At 43.6% G+C, this 17,323-nt stretch overlaps 1 long non-coding RNA gene across 2 annotated transcripts in view; it reads left to right on the top strand.

Moving 5' to 3' along the window:
* Positions 1 to 9,742, top strand: part of LOC308355969 — a 30,563-nt gene extending 20,821 nt beyond the window's left edge. Inside the window, exons 2-4 of one of the 2 annotated variants that reach the window (XR_013968025.1) lie at positions 630 to 721; positions 1,671 to 4,302; positions 7,665 to 9,742. This is a non-coding gene — a long non-coding RNA (uncharacterized lncRNA). The remainder of the gene's footprint in view (positions 1 to 629; positions 722 to 1,670; positions 4,303 to 7,664) is intronic. The other variant, XR_013968026.1, reaches the window with a different exon arrangement.
* Positions 9,743 to 17,323: the final 7,581 nt, after the last annotated feature.

Genomic DNA, 17,323 nt, shown 5'->3' with positions numbered 1-17,323 from the left:
AAGGAAACCGCAGGCAACAGAGCTGAAACAGGTCACAGGCAGAGTAAGGGTCTGGAGTTAATTATTTTCCTAAAATTTGTTTCTCAAGAGTGAGTGATTGATTTCTATGCCTGTCAGTCTTTCATTCATTCACCCATCCTGGCCTTATCCATGCACTTGGTCATCAAAGTGTTGTTAGACTGTTATTATGCAGTGTTGTGGTGGGGCATGGACTGGTTGTCAAAAGATTGAGGTTCAAGTTCTGCTACCATTTTTCTGAAGCCACAAGCCCTTAGTCCCTTCGGGCCACTTGAGGCTCCCTGATCTATAAAATGGGACTTGTGATGAGCATCTCTTTGAGAACTCCAGAGTGCTGTGCAGGGAAGGAGTTTCCGTGACATGCAAAAAACATGCCAAGAGGGCAAGATAGAAAGGTTAAGTCACATGGAACCTGCGCTCTTGAGAAGTTTGCACTAGTGTTGTCTGCTGGCTTAATGCCAAATCCAGCAATATGGAGTATGGGAAAAATGTCTTCACTGGAAGCCAGGAAACCTGCTGGCAAGTTTAGTCTGGGCTGCTGACATGATGTGTAACTATGAGGTACTCAATGACCCCCTCTGACTCTTGACTTTTTATCTCTCTTTATAAAGGAATTATTAAGCCCGATTATCTCCAAAGCACCTGCCAGCTTGGACATTCTACGGAACAAGTGAAATCAGGAAAGATGTGAAGCATGTTAGAGGTATTCATCATAAGCTGATATGCATCACATGCTGCTTTCTGTTTGTACAACAAAGACACAGGAACATTTTATTTTATTTTATTTTAAAGATTTTATTTTATTTATTTGACAGAGAGAGAGATAGAATCACAAGTAGGCAGAGCAGCAGGCAGAGAGAGAGGGAGAAGCAGGCTCCCTGCTGAGCAGAGAGCCCGATGTGGGGCTCGATCCCAGGACCCTGAGATCATGACCTGAGCCAAAGGCAGAGGCTTAACCCACTGAGCCACCCAGGTGCCCCGACACAGGAACATTTTAGACAGTGCCAGCATCCCATAGGGCAGGCACTGTTGAAGCTGGTCTTCTGCTGGGTCCCTGCTCAGCGTCCATCCCTGCAGCAGAGGCAGAGAGCAAACTCTAGTACAAGATGACTAGGAATCCACTTTTATGTCCTGAATAAACATGGTTTGTCAATTTTATCAGCTATTTCTCAAACCTCACTAAAAAGCGAGTCTGGATAGGAGAAACAGAAGGCAGGAGCAGTGGGTAGCCCATGTTTGTAATCTGGAGCCCAGGGTCTAGGGTCAGCTCAGCCAGTGGCTGCTTAGTGATATTCATTTATTCATTTGTTCATTTATTCAGGGGACATTTATGGTGTACCTTCTCTGTGTGTTAGGCACTGAGTTAGACATTTGAGACAATAAGATGTGTAGGACATAGTTTACTAGACTATGTTTTTTCTGAGAGCCAGAGTCTTGTCCTTATTTCTCTAGTGCCTGCCCATGACCCTATCTTGAGGAGCATGTACACTAGTGGGTCTTTAGAAAAATAGTTTTCTTTCCTGGAATTCAGTGTTCCCATTTGTAAAATGTTTTTTTTTGGGGGGGGGGCGTGGATCGGACTTAATGATGTCCAAGATCCCTTCTAACTTGGGTGTTTAGTTCTGCTGCTACATTTATTTGGTGTCCCGCAGTGAAGGTTTGCTTACAGGATGGAGCAGAGGTCACAGAACACTCTGCAGCGGAGGTAAGCTGCGACTGCCTAGCCTTCTGGGAGCGTGCGAAGCCCGTAAACCACGCGGATCCAGACTGGGAGCAAGACGTTGTGTCTGAACACCCTCGGGACAGAGAACTAGAATCTCTGCTGAGTTCCTGTCACCACCCCCGGCCCTCGCTTTTACCTGTGTCACCCAAACTCTCTGGGGATGGCAACACCTACCTCACATATTACTGTGATGATTAAATGTGAAAACACATATGAAAGGTCTTTGTAAACTCTGAAGTGCTTTATACATGGAAAATAGATTTAATATTCATGAAGGAGGAAGAAATAGAAGGGCACCTTAAAGGATAGATAGGCACTATCTAAGTGAACAGCTGGGTGTCAGACACTAAAGTACATACTTCATAAAAATCAATCATTTAGCCCTCCTGACATGAGGTAGGGGTTATTATTTTTCCCATTCTACAGATGAAAAAACTGGGTCCCTGGGAGTTTAAGTAACTCACCTGGGATTATCCCGCCAGTAAGTGGCAAAGCTAGGGCTCACACCAGAGGAGGCTGGCTGCACTTAACCAATGTGTCCTTCTGCCACACTGCATGGAAAAATGTTTTCTAATCCAAGTTAATTCTAGCCAATAAACTTGACCTGAGAACCAGACTGGGCCCTGGGCACATGCTGATGAAGACACAGGAGCATAAGCCAATAAGGAGAGACTCTAAGGAAGAAGGAAATAGATACCACAAATATGACTGGCATTAGAATAATGTAAACAAAATGTGGAGATGGAAAAGAGGAGAAGTGTTCCAGAGGTTCTGCATTTGATAGACTAAGGAACTAGGTAGTGGATGAAGAGAAGTTCAAGGTAAGGCTACAAAGGAGAGATATTGGAGCCTGGTGGTGAAGGATATGGAATGATGCACGAAGCGATTGGAGTCTAGCCTGGAGTCAGTAGGGAACTATGAAGGGTTTTGGAGCTGGTGAGTAGTGCATCAAAAGTGGAATTTTTAGAGAGTTAAGCTAATAAAACAGAAGAAAGCCATTTTTCTTGGACCGACACTATTGCCATAGTCTGTGGACTTGTAAAGATGAAGTTATATTCAAGTTAATTTTTCAATTTTGACCTCTTTGGGAAAGGGAGATGAAACTTCAGGGATTTACTACCATCACTGATACTCAGAATGGTGAAAAATGGAGAGCTGGTCCCAGTCAGGAGTGCTGTGTTCCCATCCAGGCTTGCCTATTTTCACTTCTTTGTTGGAGTTGAGTGGTGGCCTTGCGTCTGATGGACCCCTCCAATGATGGGGAATCTTTACGCCATGAAGCAGGCTGCTATTCTTGGCCAGCTCCTACCACAAGATTGAATTTATTTTTTCTTTTTTCCCCCCTCTTCCCTTCTCTTCCCTTCTCTTCTCCTCTCTTCCCTTTCCCTCTCCCATTCCCTTCTTTCCCCTTTCCTTTCCTTTCCTTTCCTTCTCTTTCCTTTCCAATTATTTAACTACAAGTGCTCACACTGCTTTATTCAAGTCTAAGCATGTCTTTATCTCATATTGCCATGTTGGTAACCCCCACATCCTCAGATTTGTCTGGGTTGTCAACAAGGAAATTTTGTGGGGGTCTGAAGGGGTGGGATCCAGGAACGAGTGAGGAAACTTCACAGGTCATCCCTGCCACCACCAGTGCCACTGGGTACCAGGTAGTGAGATTCACAAGTGAGTTAGCCATGGCTCTTGACTCTGAGGTTCTCACATACTAGAGGACAGAGGAAGGGGGTAAGCAAAAAAAAAAAAAAAAAAAAAAAAGTATAAAGAATCTGCCGTGTATACATAGGAGGCCCCCAGTATAAGCTTCAGGGGATCAGGATGGCATCGGTTTTATTCACAACACTGTACCCTCAGTGTGTAGAATGAAACCTGGCATGTTCTCAATAAATGTTTACTGAATGAATGAATGAATGAGTGAGTGAATGAATAAGCGTCTGATAACATCTGATCTAAAACCATAATGTGGTTCTTCTGACCGTCGACTTAATACTTAACTCATATAATCTGCCAATCCCTATTTTGTAAGGTCTCCTATGAGGCTTGTCCTTAACAGGTAGATATTAACCAATTGAGAAGAAGCACAATGTCATCCACTGCTTTATGTGACAACACTGCCCATCCCAGCACAGACTTCTTGACCACATGTTGAATCCACAGGAGCCTGACTTGTCGAGTGAACATGAGCAAGCCACTTAAACTCTTTAAACTTCAGCTTCCTATCTCTTGAAGCAAGGGTCTATCACGTCTAGTTCACATAATTGTTCAATAATCTCCTGCTGGAAAAGAACTGGATCTCCTGGAGAAACCATCCGCATGAAATCGTAAAATCCGTGGGCCTCTTTCCTAAAGCAGCTTGATCTTTTCAGAGCATTCAGACTCAAAGTTTAGCCCTACGGAGCAGCTGACATTCGAGGGGCATTTGAACCTGTGAACTTTTGGCTTAAAAGTAAGAGTTCAACTCTCCTCAAGTTCTCTCTGGTGTTGCAAGTTGGCCGAGGGTGGCTGCCGCACTCTGCGTACGACCGGAAACCCCAAATTGGGTTTGCATCTATCTGGCCGAGGTACCTTCCCCAGCTCCACCTCCAGATGTTCCACGGGGGTTTGAGGTGTGGTGGAGGAGTTAACAGAGCTTGGTGTGTCTCTGACAGAGGCGAATGTGTGCACCCGCATGCACGAGAGAGCTGGGGGTGGGAGTGTCCCAGCCTGTTTCTGTACAAGGGTGCCGCAGACGGCCTCAGGTCGCGCTGGGCAGAAGGAAAATGCTTCCGTAATCACAAGAGAGAGGCTTCCCCATCTTCTCTCCGAGAATGTTTGGAAGCCATTTTTTCTCAGCAAACTGCCAGGCTTTTCCCCCCACATCAGTAATATTTCAATGACTTTTACAAACTCGCCTGCCTGCTTTTTAATAAGAAGGGCTTTGCATTGATGGTACGTGTGCAAAGTCTGACCTTTTCATAGGAAAAAACATTCATAACCAAAGCCTATATATAGAAGCTTAAGACTGGAGCAGATAAAGATGTAGGTCATATGACTTTTTTGTGTGCGAAGCACAATGTAAGAGGGATGCAGTAGACAATTCAAAACTCATGAAATATTGCCACTGGTTTGAGCCCTCCTAATATTTATCAAAGGCTTTAAATAATGATTTTGTTTTCAACTGGGAATTATAATGCCACCTTCTATCCCTGAGCACAGGAATTTTTTCCACAGGGGAAATTTACTTAGTTTAAAAATATATTGTGCTATCTAGTTAACTCTTAAGGGAAAAAACGGTTACCATAAAAATGCATTCAATGAACAAATATATAAAATAATATGATAGTAATCAAAAGATCTGATTTGTGTCACTTATCAGAGGAAAACATTTCCCCAGGCCAGACGTTACCCAAGTGAACATAAACCAGATTCCTCAGCATTCAAGGCTAACATGACCTGGGAGTTGCCTGCCTTTCCAACAATCCCCTCAACACCCTTTTATACTCTTTGTTCCACCAAATCTTACAAGTCTATGCCTCTATGTTCCTTTATTTTTGCCTTTGCTCCCTTTACTCTCTCTTCTTGGGACTCCATTTCTCCAAAATTCTTGCTTGCCCAAGTCTATTCTGAAATCTATGGTTCAGCCACAGTGGCCTCCTTGAATCCCCCTTCTCTTCCTTTCCTGCCCTTGCCAAGCTCTTTGCTTTTTCATGAGCTAGTCACAGCTTGTTCTGGACTATGACTACTGGTGTTCATGTCTTATATCTCATTCCACTAGACCAGGAACTCTTTGAGGGCAGGGCGAGAATAATGTTTGAGGCACTCTCTAGCAGCCTTAGGTATAGCACCTAATACTGGAGACCACATACAATAGAAGGCACCTATAAAACACATTCCACAAAATGTTTATTGAGTGAGCAAATCTGGCTTTGGAAGCACTGATAGTGATTTGTTGAGCATTTCGCGTGTATGGCCACTCTGCTAAGCAAAATCTCATATAAGCATCAGCAGTGAACCCATGATGTTACTGTTACTGTTACCAGAGCTGAAAAAGCAAAACTTGGGGCGCCTGGGTGGTTCAGTGGGTTAAAGCCTCTGCCTTTGGCTCAGGTCATGATCTCAGGGTCCTGGGATGGAACCCTGCATCGGGCTCTCTGCTTAGCAGGGGGTCTGCTTCCTCCTCTCTCTCTCCGCCTGCTTGTGATCTCTGTCTGTCAAATAAATAAATAAAATCTTAAAAAAAAAAGAAAAGAAAAAACAGCACTTAAAGAATTTCAAAACCTCACTCAACATCAGATAGCTGGCAGAACAATAGGCCAGGATTCAGACTCAGACCTATAGGGCCCAGGGGTCCGTGGAAGCTGACTTGTTCCAGCTTATAAGAGCTGATTGCTAAATTACCAGGAGTTTCGTGGGGAACCTGGGTGGTTCAGTCGGTCAAGTGTCTGACTCTGGCTCAGGTTATGATCTCAGGGTCCTGGGATGGAGCCCTCCATCAGGCTCCGCATCAGTGGGGCGTCTGCTTGGGAGTCTCTGTTTCCCTCTCCCTCTGCCCCTCCCCACTACGTGAACGCATGAGCATGCTCTCTCTTTCTTTCAAATAAATAAATAAAATCTTTAAAGAAAAAACAAATTATCAGGAATTTTGTGAACTGGTTGAAAAGCACAGCCATTACTAAATATTAAATCATGTAAACATACAAAAAATTATATTAAAAGCAATGGTAATAAATAATCAAATTCACCACTTTCTCTTTATTTTATGACCTTCTGTTAAATATGCTCTTGAGGTTATCAATATTCCCAATATTGGAAAATATGACACATGTGGGCCTCCCCTTATCACAGCCCTCCCCTTGTAGAGCCACTTGTGGAACGCTTACCAGAACACCACTGGCCTGGCTCCAGAGCCAGACAGTGCTGCAGTAATAGGCCTAGGGCCCAAGACGTACATGGACTTCACTGTTTCCTGATTTAGCTTTCCAGTAGGGCCCCACTTTGGGCCACTGCAGGTCAGCCACTTCTTTTTTTTTTTTAAGATTTTATTTATTTATTTGACAGACAGAGATCACAAGCAGGCAGAGAGGCAGGCAGAGAGAGAGGAGGAAGCAGGCTCCCTGCTGAGCAGAGAGCCTGATGTGGGGCTCAATCCCAAGACTCTGGGATCATGACCTGAGCCAAAGGCAGAGGCTTTAACCCACTGAGCCACCCAAGCGCCCCAGGTCAGCCGCTTCTTGATGACAGGAAATTGACTTTCATTAAACTCTTTTGGGCTTTGGGGTTGGAGTGAAAATAATTCTAGACATGTTTTATGCCTATATTCACATATCCTAAACCTCACCACAGATTTAATTATTATCTTCATCATACCCTGTACACTGGAATATATGATGCATCTCTTGCAGAGGAAAATGGGAATTCCAAAACATGGCTATAAAGTGATTTCCCCTGATTTTCATGAATGCAATAACCTGTTGTTTTGGGTACATGTCCTTCGAGCCTAGATTTCATGTGCCTGGTGTCTGTAGTATGTATCTTACAGGTACCTTACCTGAAATGAAATATGAACTTCATTTTTTTAAAAGATTTTATTTATTTATTTGACAGACAGAGAAAGAGAAAGCACAAGCAGGGGGAGTAGTAGAGGGAGAGGGAAAAGCAGGCTCCCCACTGAGCAGGGAACCCCATGTGGGGTTGGATCCCAGGACCCTGGGATCATGACCTGATCCAAAGGCAGAGGCTTAACCACTGAGCCACCCAGGTGCCCCTGATATACGAACCTTGAATCAGAGGTTTCAGTACTAGTTCTTTAACCCAGGGCAAGTTAGTTAACATCGCTGGGCCTCAGTTCCCTCATCTGACCAATGAGGACTTTGGCCTAGATGTCCTTGAAAGGACCTTCTGGCTCTAGTTCCAAATGACACAGCATGCTGCTTCTCTTCTCTAGGGCTCTGTTTGTGTATCTGTAAACAACGGGGTTGAACCAGGGAGTTCCTAATGTCCTTGGCAGCACTGGAAGAGGATGGATCCTGGTGGAAAGCCGTGTTTTCTACCTAGCATGTCATTCCTATCAGGTACCATCAAGCTGCATCACCAGAAACATGCCAGGTAACCTGTGAAGTACCCAGAACTCTGGTAACCCAGAGGACTTGGAGATGGTACAGGAGCTGTAACTGCCACAGGGAGGCCAGGCTGTGCTGGCCCTCAGTACAAAGGGAAATGCATAGGTGCAGGGAACACCATTTTCTTTTAGGTGGTCTAAAAGACTAAAGGAGTGAGGGTGAAATACCTGTACAGAGATTTTGATTTGACATTCCAGTTGGGTCTGCAGTGAAGGTGGGGAAGGGAGGCCTGAGACATAAGACAAGTGATGATTTCTATTGGTCTGGGGAGATGAGGAGTGATAGTGGGGAGGAGAGAAAGAAGGGAGGGAGGAAAGAAGGAAGGAAGGGAGGAAGGAAGGGAGGGAGGAAGGAAGGAAAAAGGAAGGAAAGAAATATGTAATTCTTTGGGTGAGCAGAACACAAGTGCTCAGAGACAATTTCTCCTTCCTTAGCCTTATCTGTTGACCCCGAACCTTTGTATATTTGTGGAAAATCAAAAAGCATTCTTAACTCCTCATCAACATCTTCATCTTAATCCCCACCCACACAGCTCCATATGCTTTTCAGGTTATAAGCACTTTGGCTTCCATAATCTCATTTAACTCACAAGATGGCTCTGTGAAGTAGCTATTGTTACTTGGACTTTTCAAAAGGATTGGAGATGCAGAAAGGGAATTGATATTGCTCAAGATCACCTAAGTGTAGGGCAGAGACAGCCCGTTCATTGGACTCAGATTGGTTTTCCTTTCTAGCCCCCAAATATCCTTTACTGGTAGCTGAAATGACAAATTTCTGAGCTGCTGTTCACCCAAGGGCCTCACAGAGAAAGAAGAAATCGAAACATTCATAGACTCATTGAATCCTAGAAGTGGAAGGGACCCCACACATCCCTTGGTCTACCTCTTCAATTTTCAGATGGGGAAAATGCAACTCAGAGGCACATGCCTTTTCCAGGTTCTTGTCCAGGATCACGATCAAAGCTGGGACTTCACCTCTTGTCCTTGTCACCCACTCTGGCATAGTCTACTTTTATTGGCTTTTTAGACACTGGCAACATTAAGAGGTCATAAGTACTCAAAATCCTTGACTATTATTGTGAGGACAATGTAACATTTTGTATCAGCATAGACACAGACTGAAGAACCTTGGATGGAAGGAGTCCAACATGCTCCAACCTCAGCTGTCATTTTGCATTCATCCACTCTGTGCCAGCAATTGGATTTATTGCTGGTGAGAACAATGACTCATGCACTTTTGATGCCAACCAACTAATTTATCATGCCATGACTTGGTAGGTACAAATGTTTAGTATGTGATCAAAAATATAGACTCCCCTGTCATCTAATCCCTTCAAATTTGTCTTGCCTGAGCCCGAGAAAGCGGACTTTCTCAAACCCAAATCAAACTTCTATCCCAAATGTAACCAGATAGACTTTATCTTAATAACTGCTTACTTGTAATCTAGTCGTAAAGGCAGGCAAAATAGAATGGGGACAGTTGCCTCAAATAGGAATTACCTGTCCTGAGTCTATCCCTACTGCTTCTATTAAATTGATCTGTTAACTTTGTCAACTCTTTTTTTCTCTTTCAGCCACATTATTCCCATCAGCGAAGTGAGAGGATTAAGGTGGATGATCTTTTGGTGATTATCCATTTCCATGAACTCCTTATAAGATCATACCTTTATTAGAGCCATCCTGATACATCTTGGTTTTTCTATACAGTCATGCTATGCTTTGGAAGTAAGGTTTGGCCTCTGTTCTCAGAGGGTTCTTCACTGTTTCTAAAATGACGAGGGACTCCTTAAAAACTAAGGTGAGCTTTATCAATTTAACCTGCTTGAAGTAACTTCAGGATCAGCAATGAGAGTACAATAAAGTTCAGAAATTGATATGACTTAAGCTCTCTCTCTCTCTTTCATTATGATATATTCTTTTGAAACCCAGTTGGCAGGCCAGAAGGACAGACCACATGTCATCACAATCCAAGGGGTGAGGATGAACTCAAGGGGGAAAAAACCAAACAAACCAAAAACTCCAAAGGGCTAAAAACTATTAGAATATTTTATTTTAAAAGTAACAGGTAGTTGTCTCAAGATTCAGCTGGCTTTGATCCTAGAGATCTGACCGTAATGATTTTTCTAACATGGCTATGAGAACTCAGGTCTAAAACTTGGGTCTCTTCCTTCATTTACTCAATTGGTATTTCCTAAGTGCCTCTGCAGTGCCAGGCACTTGGTTATGGCTGTGGGGAAACAGGGATGATTTTATCATCGCTCTGATCATAAGGAACTTGGAGTCTTATGGAGATGATCTGGCATGTGCACAGATTACTATAGTTTAAGGTAGTGGCTTCAGCACCATGAGAAAGTTCTGGTTGCTGAAAGGAGAATAAGATTCCATCTTACCGAAAGTATTTTCCAGAGGAAGTGACATCTTCAGTCTTAACGGTGGACAGGCAGGACTTTCTTTCAATGTTTATGAGCCAGAGACTGGGGAGCTCATTTCTCGGGGATCTTGGTGTTTTTTTGGTGGTATGTTTCATCTGTAGAATGGGATAATAATTGTATCAACCTCATAGACTTGTTGTAGATACCATATGAGCTCATATGTGTCAAAGCTCTCAGAAAGGTTCCTGGGACATTGTTAGTGCTCCAAAACACTAATCATTATTTGTAGTCTTAACATCGGACTGAAACTACACAAAAGTTTCTTGTAGTCTTTAAAGAGAGATCAGTGGAGGGAAGACCCATGATCACAGAATGCCTTTGTTGTTACAATAAAGCCTACTCTGCTATTTGCAAGCATCCAGGCTACCTGGTTCCCTTGCTTCCTCTCCTGGTCCTCTCCTCCACTGCTGGTCTTTCTTTGGCTCTCAGTCTCAGACACACACACACACACACACACACACACACACACCTATTTCTTTCTGTAGAAGCTGGACTGTTTATCAAAAGCCCCGGGTGTAGGAGTGTTTCAAATGATTTTTGGAAACTGAAATGATTTTAGAGATTATAGGCATCAAGACTGTGGGTGAGAAATAAAAACAATAAGCGAGTTCATATCATTTAAGAGAGGTGGGTTTTTCTTTTGTTGTTTTTTTTTTTTTCCAAAAGCATCATCATTTATGTGGTTTGAAAATAATCTTTCCTCTGGAAAGTAGACATCGTAGCATACGGTACAGAGATGTAGCTGATTAATTGCATGAAGGGCTCAGTCTCTTTTGAGCAAGGGTTCATTCTCTTTCAGGCATGGCAGCCTACAAGAATGAATTTGCTTTGACTCATATATTTTACATAAACCAAAGAGGTTATCCCTAAGACGACCTGTCTGGCTTACTGCTCCCCACCCCCACTGCGTCCCACATACTGTCACAGGAAGGCATTAGTGGTTTCAAAACTTGTTCAAACCTTCAAAACTTTCTCTCAGAAATGTTCTTACTTCAACCGAGCAGGATTTCTACATTAAAACATAATCTTTACTGTGCCTGTTGTAATTAATGATTGTGGGCATGTTATCCTTTTAGATGTGAAAATAATGAGACACTCTTTCTCACTTACCGTGAGTGCGGGCAAATAGTGGGCAAAGGTTTGCCTTTCTGGATCCAGCTGTGGTTTGTTTTCTTTGTTCACGCTGTCAACAAGGATAAATACATGCAAGAAGCTGAACAGGACTGGGGTTCTTGGAGCTCCTCTAGTTCACCCCACCCACACCTCCATTTTACAACAGGAGAAGCTGAGGGTCAAAGAGAGAAAGTGACTTGTGTAAGGTCACGCAGGAGTTAGAACCCAGGACTCCTACTGCAGTCCAGGATTCTAGCATTAGAACAAAAGATTCAAAGGCTAGCACATAACCACAGCCTCAGAAACATCAGTAGTCTCACGAAGTGTAATGACACGATGCAATAGTATCTGACCTAAAATGGTTATAAGGATAAGTAAGATAATGAATGTGAAATATGCATGTAAAATCTTAAAGCACTAACTAGATCGTTGATAAAGTTGGAAGAACATCTAGCCCAGTCAAAGGAAAACTAATAATTATTTTCTTCTTGCAAATTAAACCGAAGTCTCAAGGTCATTTTAACTGTCTATGTGCTTTTGTGTCTTCTTTCAGCCTGAAGTTTTTTTTTTTTTTTTTTTTTTTGCATAGCTCGGTACTAGGAAGTTTCATGTCATTCTAGAACTAAAGATAATTTGTGTCAGTCTATCCTACAGCTAACAATTTTCAAACGAGCACAAGTGTGGCTGAGATCAAAAGCAGATGCATTCAACTAAACTTGAAGGTGGCATTTGCGGACCTAAACCCGGGGCAGGAAGTCTCAACTCTGAGTACAGGATTCCCCAGTCAAATAGGTTAATAATTTCTTTGGCACCACAAAGACTGTTTCCCTCTAGAGCAAGGGGGACTGGGAGAGGTGGGTGAAGGTTAATCCGCAGGGTAAGTTGGGCTCGGCTCAGGAATGGAGGTACACGCTGCTCTTGGACCTTTTTAGATCTGGATTTCAGACAAGTAGAGTCACCTGTAAGATTGGCAGAGACATAGTTCATGCTTGTAGAAGCAGGATCAGACGTGTTTGGAGCCAACCACAGGAAGAAGTTCCCACGAGACGGAGTGTGGTTCCGAACTTTCGAGCAATCTAAACTCTTCAAATGTGGAGCCAGGTTGCCTCTGAGAGAGCAGGCTCCTCACTCCAGCAGCTGTTCAGCAGGGGCTGTGGAGGGGATGCTGAAGGGGAAGAGTCAAGCTGAGAAGGGCTGCAGACCAGATAGGACTTCCCGTGGTCTGCCACAGCACCAAAGTCTCTCCAAGAGTCTAGATTCCTTTTCCCACAGAGTGAAGATGCCGGGGGAGCCACGGGCGGCAGAAGGACTACAGGCAGGACAGGAAATCCTTGAGCAGTCTCACCTTTCTTTCCCATAATAGAATGATGGGGTCCTGCTCTCAGGGAAATGAAGGGTCACAACCTTCCAAGGCAATAAAAGGAATGGCTGCTAGTCCTATATTCAGGCAACATGTGGAAGTCCTTGCTTTCAGATGTATTAGGAGGTTTTGGTTTGGGTTGTTTTTTGGTTTTTGTTTTTGTTTTTGTTTTTGTTTGCTGTTGTTTTTTGTTTGTTTTTGTTTGTTTTTTTCAGTACAAAGGCTTCCATCGCTAAAGGGCTGTGATCCAGATTGTGCAGCTGGGTTGCCTGATGCAAGGTGGTAGCAGGCTCAGAGGATCACCCTCCACTGCCTAACAGGTGCAGTCCTGGTGTGGACTGCCGTGGAGGGAAGTGGTGCTGGGCTGGCTGTAAACTATTACTTGATATTTGTGCTACTGCTTTGAGGGGCCAAGGCGATCCTTGGAGAGTGTCCCACTATTAATGAAAATGCTCCATAGAATGTTAATTCCATGAGATTCCTATTCTAGGGCCAACTGAGAGGAATGTTACATATCCATAGCCCCCTTCCCCTGTAGATTTGCATGCAAAGGCTCTGAGAAGGGCTGGAGCAAAGCAACCTGTTTCATTTTGAATAATCCTGCTTTTCTCTAACTTATTTGGCCATGGTGACCATTTTAACCTAATGCTACTACCATCCTGAGGACTGATGCTCTGTAACGAGCACTCGAGTACTTGGGGTAGCGTTTTTGGGGTGTCCCATAGATTTGGCAGTCCCTGACACAGGGACCAACAGACTGTTAGAACTGAAAGAAACTCAACATTTAATGTCATTCCTCTGTATTTTAAAGAAAGAAAGCCGAGGCCCAGAGAGTTATACAAAAGTAATGACCAACAGCCATTCACCCTGACCTACAAAAGACCTGAAGTTTAAAAATGTCATCAAATGACTGTGTGGCATGAGGTCGTGGATTTTGATGTCACATTATATTGTATATACAGTCAGATGGAAGTTACAGGAATATGGTACTTGGACCTGGCTTCTCATCGGGGTTTCTGGCTTTTCTACTACCACCACTTGGGCCCATCATTCCACCTTTATCAGCACTGGGTCCTCTCCTCTCTAAACTGGGGAGGATAATGCCTGTCTGGCTGGTTTCACAAGTTCTGGTGAGAATCAGGAGGAAGGATGTGAAAGTGGTGTATAAATTGTAAGGTCCTATATAAATGGTAGAGGTCTTTCCTTCTGCGAATGTGTTGATGTTCTGGCCGGCATCAAGAGGATGCATTGGTTTTCCATTGCTCTCCTCTTTTGTGAAGATGGTTTGCACCGTATCTCCACAGATCCCATTTTTTAATCTGCTTTCATGGGTTAAAGAGGTAAGCCGTGTGTGGGAGCTCTTGGGACGTCGAATCAATGACTTTACACTCACAGGCAGCCAAGTTGACTAACAAGGGAAGCAGAAAGTTATGAGTAAGCCTGACCTCTTAGCAGAGTTTTAGATATTTGGCTCCTAACTCTCACAAACACCTGTGAAACAAGCAAAGGCCTCCAAATCCTGTGTTGTCAGGACTAAAACAAAAAGAAGAAAACAAAGATGCTAACAAGGTCACCACGAAAAGAAGAGACAGAAAGACTTGGTTGATGAAGTCTTGGTATCTTATATTTGGAATGTTATTGATGACCCGAGGGTAGTGTATGAGGGCTTCAGTGAAACGAATTGGTGGTTTCAGTTCCGGATATGGTATGCAAAGAAAACACAATCACTCTGAAATTTAGAGCTTCCTTGTCTGTGCTTCAGCAAGCCGTACACCTGAAGCTGAGCGTGGAAACTGACTCATTTCTAGCCCTTTGAGATTAGCCTCTCCAGCCCCCAGACTGTGGGTAGGATCTGAGGCCTAATGGGGAACCAGCATTGAGTCTGGCCAAACCTGGAGAAAGAAATCAGAGAAAAGGGTGTTGAACGCGCAGCTCTTTCAGGGTGCTTGGCCTTTCAGAAGTTTCTGCAGGCAGCGGACCTTCTGGACAAGCTGTCCCCGAAGCCTTTCGGTACAGTTGCTCTTGGGGGTAGGTGCGTGGCCTGGAATGGGAGGAAACTAAAATACAAATGCAGTGCTTACTTTATTTTCAGAGTCACATGAAAGCAGGTTGGCTGACGGACTCGCTCGGGGAAACGACACTACCCCGAGGCTGCGTCTAAAGGGTATCAAAGTGCTTTCACACCAGCAAGCCCCAAGAAGCAATGAAGTGTTCTCCCTGACTGTCCCGGCAATCTGTGAATTTGGTATTCCGCCTGCCACTCAAGTACCAGAGAGGTCAAGAAGAGGTATTTTAAATAAGTTACTTAAGAAGAAATGCATATTAGAGTTTATACTTTCTCCTTGTCCCTTTATACCTCAAAAACAGCTGTAGGGGACAGGGCAGGCAAACTGAGGCAGGAAACCCGGGATGATGCAAGGGGGCTCACATCTTCTAGAAGCGACCGTTTCAAGCTTGACCCTTTAGACCTTGAATCAGCAGTTTCCAGACTTTCTGCAGACCTACTTCAACCAGAGATATAATCACTAAGATGGCCTTTTGCTTCCATCTGATCAGCACATTAAAAAAAAAAGAAAAAAAAAACACAACTTGTTTGAGGACAAGGAGAACAACACTGGCTCAAATGAGAAGTCATTGAGAAACAAGGATGCCGGGGGGCACAGGGTGAAAAATTTGGCTTAGGGTCAGAAGATCCAAGTTTACAAGGTTTGTGACCTCTGACAGGCCACTGAAGCTCTCCAAACCACCCTTTTCTCATTTGTAAAGTGTGAACACTAACTACAAAATGAGAACACGTGTTTGAAAGCACTCACCTCACAAATGATGAGGGCTAGGCAAAGGTTCATAGCTGTGACTATATCTAAGCTTTTAAATAGTAATGATTAATTTGTGTTAGAAGTGAAATTTCAGACTTCATCATAGGATCAACATTAATCTTCCAAATTTTCCCATCTGCAAAACATTTAATGGAACATGCAAGTCTACATGATTGATTTATTCCCATGACACTTCCAGGTAACTTATGAGATATAGAGATGATAGTTTCATCAAAACATGGGACAAAAGGTAAAGATGTGGTCATGAAAGGAGAGGACAGTGAGGGGGAAGGAAACTCAGAAGCAGAATAAATTTAATGAGGCGTATAGCATGACTTCGAGCTTCCCAGCAGCTGCGACAAAAAGGGAAATGCATTGGATTACACAGTCCTAGTAAAGGGAGTAATAAAAGGAGAATAGGTATGGTTGGAGGGTGGTGGGGGAGGCGAGGATCGCAAACTTCCTGGCCCTGACCTCTATGTGCATCATGGGCATCATTATTTAAGGGATATCAAAAAATAAATTGTGCAGGATCTCCAAATGGTAATGCAGCAGAGATACTGTTCCAGTCTGACCACTAGGCGATATTTTCCTCTGAATCAGTGCTTGCCTCCCAGAACAAACAAACAGCAAGATGATTAACAGAAGGAGCAGGTTGCCTTTAAAAAAAATAGGGCAGTGAAAATCAGAATATTTGCCCCTGGCTGGGGTGTGCCACTGGCCCAGGTACCCACAGAGGCAGTCACCATTCATTAGGGGAGTCAAGTAGGCAAAGCAATCTGCAAGGTGCCTTGCACAAGGTCACTCGGTGTCTCTGAGACTGACTCTGCATTCTGAGTTCCTTAATATGATTTTTTAGGTCACAGTGTTCTAGGCAAAGCTCCCTGTTGATGTACATCTCTCATGCAAGATTTAGATCACCTCTTTTCGGGCAGAGCTCCATGGAAACACCGCCCATGATTTCTGAAATGGAGTCTGATTGGGTCCTGGTAATGCCCAGCTGGAGTGGAGAGTGTTCTCTGCAGTTGACACATTGCTGGACAGTTGGCAAGCCTGAGACTACCAGAATCTAGTCCTTGGAGGCTATTATTATTTTAATTCCATAGTAAATTCCTGTTTACCTAAGACGGCTAGGGACTGGGGTATTCTGGGTGATGGAAAATTCTGGTTCATCTGGTTACCATTTATATCATTTACTGATTTGTAGTTCCCAAATAAGTAAATGATAACACATTTTGCTAAACACTTAAATCATACACTTATGATTTAAGCTTTTTTTTTTTTTGATAATTCGTAAGATACTTCAGGATCTATTAGCCTCCAATACCGTCATTAAGATTGTAACCTCTTTTTCTGGGATCCTGGGTGAAACTTATAAGGTGTGGGAAACTGGGCTGCACCCACAGTCACTCCCAAACAGGCCACTGGGGTTGCTGTGGTTTAGTTGAATCACTCCATCTGCAAGATCCGCTTGTTGGCAAGTGAGATAATAAACATATTAGCATTGTACCTGGTGTATAGTAAGTTCTTGTTTTGTCATCCCCTCCCACTCCCACCAAAAACATCAAGGGAAAAAGGATCTGATTCCTTTAGTTGGCCAGTTTAGCATCTGAACAACTTCAGTTCATGGTTGACTTCATTAGGGACCACAGAAATAACATGCCTAATGCCACTGACTCTTACACAAGAAAACTAAGGCCCAGAGCGGGTGTGTAACTCTGCCACAGTCTCGTGGATGTTCAGGGTTAGAGCTGATGTGAGAAC

The sequence above is a fragment of the Martes martes genome (assembly GCF_963455335.1).
Source record: "Martes martes genome assembly, chromosome: 1".
Taxonomy (NCBI): Eukaryota; Metazoa; Chordata; class Mammalia; order Carnivora; family Mustelidae; genus Martes; species Martes martes.
Note: the sequence above shows the minus strand (reverse complement) of the source record. Positions and strands in the feature narration are given on the sequence as shown.